The sequence below is a fragment of the Elephas maximus genome, chromosome 3 (assembly GCF_024166365.1).
Source record: "Elephas maximus indicus isolate mEleMax1 chromosome 3, mEleMax1 primary haplotype, whole genome shotgun sequence".
Classification (NCBI taxonomy): domain Eukaryota; kingdom Metazoa; phylum Chordata; class Mammalia; order Proboscidea; family Elephantidae; genus Elephas; species Elephas maximus.
The window spans coordinates 157187969-157196207 of NC_064821.1; the positions used below are offsets into that span (position 1 = coordinate 157187969).

The following is an 8239-nucleotide window of genomic DNA, read 5'->3' on the forward strand; positions in this document are numbered from 1 at the left end:
ACAATACCTAGACTGTATTTGAAACAATGAGATTAGTGCTTGTTCAACCTTCAGAAGCTGGCAGCTTGGGTAGAGAAGCTGAGAATTTTCTCAGTACATGTGTCTTTCTATAAACTCCCTTGATTTTCTACTGTCAGACAAACATACGTGAAGTGCCCTGGGAGGAAAACATCACAGAATTACCAAAAAAAAAAAGTACTCTGCCCTCCTCATGTGACTCTTCCTGAGAACTTGCAATCTGGTCACTGTGACAGGCATTTCAGACACCTGAGGGATGTCTCTTTACTTTTACCACAAAATCTCTCAAAGCAGGATTTGAATCTAAATAAAATTAACTGAGAACTCATCCTCTAATTTCTTTGACAAGTTTTCATTAGTTACTTGTTTACCCCAGCTCAGAAGACAAGATTTTATAGCAAGCACCACATACCAGCATGGACCAAACAATTCCACAAGCACAATAGAACACCCACTAGCATGAAGTTCCCCCAAATCAAGTCTCAAGGATGCAATGTCTCCTCTAGTTGCCACAGAATAAGAATAAAAATCCATTATTTAAAGTCCTAAATTAACAAAAAATTTAACTTCCCTTTCCAACAGGCTTCCCTTTCCAATTTTTATTTGGCTCAAGACCAGCCATGAAGGCCCCACTGTGGAGAGTGGGTGAGCTCTGGGTTCCTCAGCAGCTGCAGCCTAGGCTCTCCACTGGAATGATGGGAACAGGGTTACCTCTGTCCACACCTCTACAGTCAGGTGAATGCAAGCTCATGTCTCCTGGAAACCACTTTTCCAAAATTCCAGGAGTCAGGAGAACACAGAAGAACATCACAGAGCCAGCCCCTCATCCACAAAATGCAGAGTGATGCGTAAAACCAACAAGCACTAACATTCGCCAAGTGAAAGTGATGGGTTTGCACTGCTATTAAAATACCAGTTACAGTGTTGCCCAGAAAAGAGCTTTCTCCCAGAATGTGGGGATATTACCAGGTACAACTTCTTTGAAGGGCAATTAGGCTGGAACTAGCAAAATTTGAAATGTGCAAATACTTTGATCAGGCAAGCCCATATCCAAGAATCTATTTGAGAGAAATACTCACACAGGTGATTAACGATATTTGTATAAGCTGTCCCCTGAAGAATTGTTTATGACAATAAACATTAGAACCAAAGTCATGTCTATCAATTAAGAAATGCTTAAATATAAAATGGTCTATCTGTACTCTGAAAGGATATGCAGTTCCTTGAAAGGACAGGGTAGATGACAACGGTGATGATGACGATGCCACTGAAAAGAATTATAATAGCTGACTTCAGTGAGCATTTTTAAGTGTTCAAGTGCTTTACGCACCCCTCTCATTAAAATTTAGGTTAGCCATTGAGGGAAGTACTCCTGTTTGCCCTTTTTATACATGAAGAAATAGAGACACAAAGAATTGAATAACTTGTTCCAAGTCCCACCGTGGCAGAACCAAGATTTCCTCACAGAGCTTGTAGCTGCACCACCGATAAGGGTGGGGTTTCCTTCTTCTCCATTCTCGGGATTTTGCAGGTTTCCGGGTGTGCACTTGTAACACCCCAGCCTCGGGAAGTGAGAGAATCTGTGCAGGGGCTCTGGAATAAGTAAACTCCGAAGCTCCGTTCGTTTGCTTGGTGGGAAATGTATCTTTTGCCGAGAAATTCCTTGCTCTACTTCCTTAAATGGGACTTGAATCTTCGCGCAGGATATTTTGGAGTCTGATTCAAAGCGGTTAGAGGTCCAGGGGCTCTGAGGATAAAAGCCTGTAACAGCCTAAACCTGCTTTTAAACAGCAACGGGGAGCTTCAAGTAAAGCTTATCGTCGTCCCTGGGTGGGCTCGAACCACCAACCTGTCGGTTAACAGCCGAACGCGCTAACCGATTGCGCCACAGAGACACAGTGACTATCGTTCGCAAACATGTCTTCTGATGTCAGGAACTGCCCTTTAACCTCAGGCTGGAGACATCTTCGCATCTTTCTGGCCTGCCCCACCCCGCTCTACAAAAACTGGGAGGGAGCGCAAGAGACCGTTAGGGCGAGAGTCACGCCGTTGGACACCCTTGGACGTTGACACCGAGCCGGAATGAGTTAAAGGACTCAAACACCCGCGCCAGGCGCGGTTGGAGACGCACAGTCGCACCTGCAGGGGAGAAAGCGCGACAAACCGCCGCCCAGCAGGACTCCGGGTTCAGAGGCCGCCGAGATCCGCTCCAGCCTCCAGGCTCGGAGTCCACGGTGCCCCCTGCTCCGTGCCCTGGGCCTTCCCGAGGAATGTTCAGAAAGTGACTAGCCGCGTGCACTGCCCAGTGTATTATTGTCAGGGACAACAAAAGAGTTCCACCTGGAACTCTTCTGAGAACTACTGCCCTTTCTGTTTGGCCAGGAAAGAAGAATACATCTGGTAGTTTCTTTTTCCCTGAGAACGACTAGACTTCAGATTTCTTAGTTTGGACTACCCAGATTCTGGGCCGTTTTGGGTCTATGGTGCTTCCGACTCTTGGGGGTTGATGCTGTCTCATTCTCTCTCCTATCAAGCTGTAGAAGCTTCACAAAGATAACTGGATTTGAAAGTAATTGGCTTCTTCTTGTCATTCTAATTGTTCTAGTCTGTGTATAAAGAGCCAATATTCCAAGAAAGGTGAACAGGCTACAACAGGCCTCCAAACAGAATCCCCATAGAAGAAGGGTTATCTTGTATGGAGAAGAGACGCAGGGCGACCAGGCCTCAGGCTCCGTCCTGCCTAGACAGGGATGGAGGAAATTATCAACAGGGAGATTCAGAGGGAAGAGGGACAGGATTGGAAGGAGGAAGAGAAAAGGTGAGGAAGATACCAGCACATATATATTTACTGGCCCCTGCAAAGACTGCTTGTATCTCTGGGCCTCTCCTCCCCACCTTTGCCCCTCAAGGAAGCCTCTCATCCCTCTACCTGTCTCCTGATTCTGGAAATGCTATAATTTTCTACTGGACCTACAAAGCCTAGGCCCAGTCCACTCTAACAGGACCAGTATTGGTCCCTTACAGGTCTCCTTCTGCCAGCCCTTTCTTTTGTGGTCCTAGGAGAGTCAAAAGTATTAAACTATCCCCAGCGAATAGGATATTTAGCCTAGGTCTTGTGAGGCCATCATGCTGAAAGTGATTCCAGCAGTTCCACGTCATGTTTCACTATACTTGTTAATAAAAGAAAAAGAAACTCTTTGGTTGAGGTCATTTGTAAATTGGAAAACAATACTCAAATTATTTTGAAATCAGTAACACATGTGACTAAACCCTCATTTGTAAATGCACTGACAAGAATCAGTAACCCATGTGGAAAAGCCCCCGTTTTAAAGGTGGTCTGCTGTAGCCTGTGCACCCTTCTGTTCATCTGCAGCTATGACATGGTAGAGGCTCCCAGGCTAGTCTTCTTAATTTAAACAACCATAGAAATAGATAAAACAAGTGAAGCACCAGTTTGCAGACATTGAACAGAAGCAGCACAAGGCTGTGATCCCTGAGAGAGGGTTGGGAAGAATTCTCATGGTGGTACAGCAAGCTGAAATCCCAGAAGAGCATGGTGTTCACACGAGGAGGCAGAGATCAGAGTTAGGACAGATTAGAGCACCGGAGGGGAGAAAACGTTTTAGAGGCCAGTTTTCAGAAGTCCATCTGTAGGTCTACTGCACGTCATTTGCTGAGTGCTAGGCTGCTCATGTGCAGGAAGGTACTAACCAAAGCTTGCCAGAGGACAGATGCTACAGGGTGGAGAACAGAACAGAACAGAGATCCCAGAGGTCAGTACCAGGCAAAGTTGAAATTCAAGCTTGACTGCTCTCAGCATCCAGCTAAGACTCTCTCTTTAAGAGCACAACTCATGCCCTAAGGTAAGGCCTACTCTTGACAGTCCCTAACAAAGCTGCAAACCAAGCCCTGGTAAGAGCTGCAGGGTAGACAGAGTTTGGAGGTTGAGTTCCAACAAGTTAGAGGGTTTTGGTAAGCACCTTGAGCTTTCCACAGATTCACCTTAAAGACTAAATCCAGTCCAACATGAGTCCAAAGTAATCAGCCAGTAGTCATAATGCTTGTTGTTGGTGTTGTGTGCCATCAAATCAATTCCAACTCACAGCAACCCCATATGACACAGTAGAACTGCCCATAAGGTCTCCTAGAACAAAAAATTGATACTCTGGAGAAAGATATCAGAATACACTACAACGTATCATTCAAAGTATCCAAATATTAAAAAATACTAGACATGCAAAGAAACATTTTCAAGGGAAAAATAATAGAAACCAACTCCCAATTCCCAGATGTCCTAGATGTTAGATTTAGCCAAATTCAAAGCAGCTGTTTTACACACACACGGAGAAAACACTATGTCCATGAGAGATCTGATAGACAAGCTTGACAGAGCTGTGAAAACCATCAAAAGGAACTAAACGGAAAGTCTAGGACTGCCCAGTGGACTCATAACAGAGCGGCCTAGCAGCAGGCATGTAAATTATGCATGGGCTCAGTGACATGGGCTTCCATTCACAGAGGCTAACCTGGCTACAGCCACAACTGAGTAAGTGCCCAGACAACCAAAAGCAGAGAACAACTCTGAGTCCCTGATATGATGATACCCATCCCCAGTGGAGGTGGGGGCTATCAGCCAGCCACATAATGACAGGTTGACCACATAGGACCTGGGATGGTTAATGTTACGTATCAACTTGATTAGGTTATGATTCTCAGTGGTTTGGCAGACGTTGGACTGATTGCTTTTTCATAATGTAATATTGTGTAACCACCTCCATGATGTGGTCTCATGTGATCAGCCAATCAGTTTTAAGAGGAGCTTTCTCAGGGGTGTGGCCTGCATCCAACACATATGGATAGTCCAGCAAAGCTTATCCCTCCACCCTCCAGATTGGCTGATATCAGGAGGTGGCCTTTCTAGCCTAGCCAACCCCTCACCTGAGTCACCTTATTAGCGTAAACCTTCAGGTGTGTTCTGGAGGTCTATAGAAAACAAAGACACCTCAATTACTCAGCAAATTCCAAGGGTTTAAAGGTATCTCAAGGAGCCCTTGTGGGGCAGTGGTTAAGTGCTGGGGTGCTAACCCACAGGTCGGTGGTTTGAACTCACCAGTCGCTCTGAGGAGAACGTTGTGGCAATCTGCTTCTGTAAGGATTTACATCCCTAGAAACCTATTGGGCAGTTCTGCCCTGTCCTATAGGGTTATTATGAGTCAGAATTGACACAAATATATTTGGTTTTGTTTGTTTATTTTTGGTTTAGAGTTACCAGTCAGAAACCAAAGTCAAAGACAAAATTCTTTGGATGAAGTTAAATTCTTTATCCAATGGTTACGTTTAAAAAAACAACTAAAAAACAGTGAATAATACATTAAGAAACTGGAATGTAATGGACGTGGCCAAGTTCTCAGAAAACAGACTGTGGCTGTGTAAGTGTCAGAGCCCTGTCTCATAGCCTCAACCCCTGTGGTCCCTTTTGAGTCACAGGAAATGAGGTCAGTCTGGTTTGTCCGAGTGTATAAACGTTAAACATGGTTAATCGTTTTTTTATTGTAAATCTAACAAATACATGTTTTTGTAAGAAAAACTTATCAAAAAAGAAGTGTATAAAGAAAATGAAAGTTCTCTTGCCTCCCAAACCCAGCCCCCGGATAAACCACTGCTGAGACACCTTTATATATTACACACAGGAAACTCTGGCAGCTTTGCAGTGTGATAGGTGCTGCTTGGCCCAGGGACCCACAGAGACCCAAGTCCTGCCCTGACAATCACCTGCCCTCCCTGGACCATGAGAAGTGGGTGAAGGCAAAGAAAAGGAAAATAACACTATTGTTTGCATAAGTTTCACCTCACAATAGGAAACTCTGGTAAATGAGGCCCAGTTTGTGGTTTATGCTGTGCCATCGCCCTAAGCCCAAAGTGGATTTTACCTCATTTCCTGAGATGCGAATGAAATGATAGAAGTCAATAAAAGGAGAGGAGCAGAGAGAAAGCGAGACCGGTGAGCCCAGTGACACAGGTCAACCGTTCTCAAGTCCTGTCTGAGAAAGGACAGCCTTGAGATTAGTTCTTGGAAACTATGGATGCTAAAGGAGTACTTTCACACTTGTATTGAGATGCTCATAGATAATGCGTCAGAACTGATTGGATGGCAGTGGATTTGAGTTTGTTTTTTTATTGAGATGCTCATAGATACCAGTTGGAATCAACTCCACGGTAATGGGATTGAGGTTTGGAATGGATATGCACTGAGCGACTCCTCAAGTGGTTCCATGGTGTAATGGTGAGCACTCTGGACTCTGAATCCAGCGATCCGAGTTCAAGTCTCGGTGGGACCTGTTTAATTCAAATGAAGAATTAAAAAAAAAAAAAACTTCTTAAAACATGAATGAAACGTGTTAGCCCTATTCTGGGTCGTGATCGAGCGAGGAGGGAACAAACTAGGAGGGGAGCGCGAGCGGCTCCAGATCTGAGTCCCTTGGCCTTTTGCGTCTTGCAGCCCTGTCTCCTCGTCCTCTCATCTCTTCCTCAGAAACGGAGGTCCCAGAAACCCGCAGAAAATAGCTGAGGAAGAAGGAGAGAAAGAAAAGGGAGAAAGTAGGGAATAGAAGGGGAAGTGGGTGTTCACAGCATTTAGAAGGAAACTCAACAAAGATACAGAAGATTTAAAGGACACAATCAGCAACCTTATAGACATATTTAGAACACTCCACCAAACAGCTGCAAAGCACACATTTTTCTCCAGGGCACATGCATTGTTCTCCAGAATAGATCACATCTCAGGCCACAAAGCTACCCTGTAAGGATGGCCAGACTTGTCTCACTTACTTTAGACATTGTTATCAGGAGGGACCAGTCCCTGGAGAAAGACACCATGCTTAGTGAAGGAGAGTCAGGGAAAAATAGAAAGACCCTCGAGGAGATAGATTGACTCAGTGGCTTCAAAAATGGGCTCAAACATAGCAAAGATTGTGGCCATGGCGCAGGACCGGGCAGTGCTTCCTTCTGTTGTACACATGGTCGCTATGAGTGGGAGACGGCCCCATGGCACCTAACAACATAATAACGCATAGGTAAAATATTTCACCCATTAAAAAAAAAAAAAACTGGTTGCAAGAAAGAAAGTAGCATTCAGAGAAAAAAAAATCTTGGAAATTAAAACCGTAATAGTAGAGTTGTGAGGATAATGTCAAAAATATTTCCAAGGAAACAAAGCAGAAAGAGCAAGGAAGTAAAAACAAGAGAAAAATCAGATGAGTCTAAGAGGTCCAAATGTGAATGACCAGTTCCAGAAAGGGAATAAAGTCAATAAAATAATTCAAGACCCTTTCACACAGCTGAAGATTCAAAATACAATAAATGAGTTTCAATGAATGAAACTGAACTTTCAAGAAGGCAACAGGCTTCCTTAATGCGTTGTAATAAAGAAATACAGATAGTGCTGTATCACAAAGAAGACTGGATTTGAAAGGGACTGGTTTCCTTTGTAAACATTTAGAATCAAGTAGAACAATCGTTCTAGCCTACGCATTGAAAGACTTTATTCCGAGAAGCATGCGCAGGCTTCAGCTGTCCGCCGAAGTGGTGCGGGAAGCAGAGAGGCGAAAAACCCGCGCAGTCGGGAGAGACCTAGCAGGGCCCGGCCGCGGGGCTCCGCTCGCCACCTCAACAGTGCGGGGAGGCGGTGGCGGGGGAGGGGCAAAAGGTAGGCGTCACCTCTGGCTCTGGTTGCCGGCCCGCTCATTGGCCGGCTGAGAAGAGTGGGAGGAGGAAAAAGCGGGCAGGGGGCGGGGCATGGGTAGGCGGGAAGAGCGCGTTCCGAGACGTCACTAACGGAGGCGTGTCTTATGTAGACACGGCTGCGCAGTGCCTGCTGGATCTGCATCTTCCGCTTTAAGAAGTTGTGATTGTCCGTGCTGTGGGAAGGAGTCCAGCGTTGTCGTTTGAAATTGAGTGCAGTGGGAACGCAGAGGGGCTGTGAGGGATCGGGACTGAGGATGGCGAAATGACCGTCTGCGGAAGAGTAAGGGGTGTGAGGCTGTGTCCGGGCGGCAGAGGAACAGTTCATATTTATCTGTTCTTGAACACACTAGGATTACGAAAATGGTTTTCTCAGAACGAGACTTATTTATCGGACTTTGGATGTGCTGATCCCCGCGATTTCCCCTATATGTGGAATACTTGACTGCGTAATTTGTGCTTTTGGTGGCTTGCACTCGCG

The 8239-nt window shown here is 45.3% G+C and overlaps 2 non-coding genes across 2 annotated transcripts; one reads left to right on the forward strand and one right to left on the reverse strand.

Annotated features, from left to right (window-relative positions):
- Nucleotides 1–1839: 1839 nt before the first annotated feature.
- TRNAN-GUU (transfer RNA asparagine (anticodon GUU)) lies at nucleotides 1840–1913 on the reverse strand. The gene has a single exon. It is a non-coding gene; the product is annotated as a tRNA-Asn (tRNA).
- A 4371-nt stretch (nucleotides 1914–6284) lies between these two features.
- Nucleotides 6285–6356, forward strand: TRNAQ-CUG (transfer RNA glutamine (anticodon CUG)). Its single transcript has one exon. It is a non-coding gene; the product is annotated as a tRNA-Gln (tRNA).
- Nucleotides 6357–8239: the final 1883 nt, after the last annotated feature.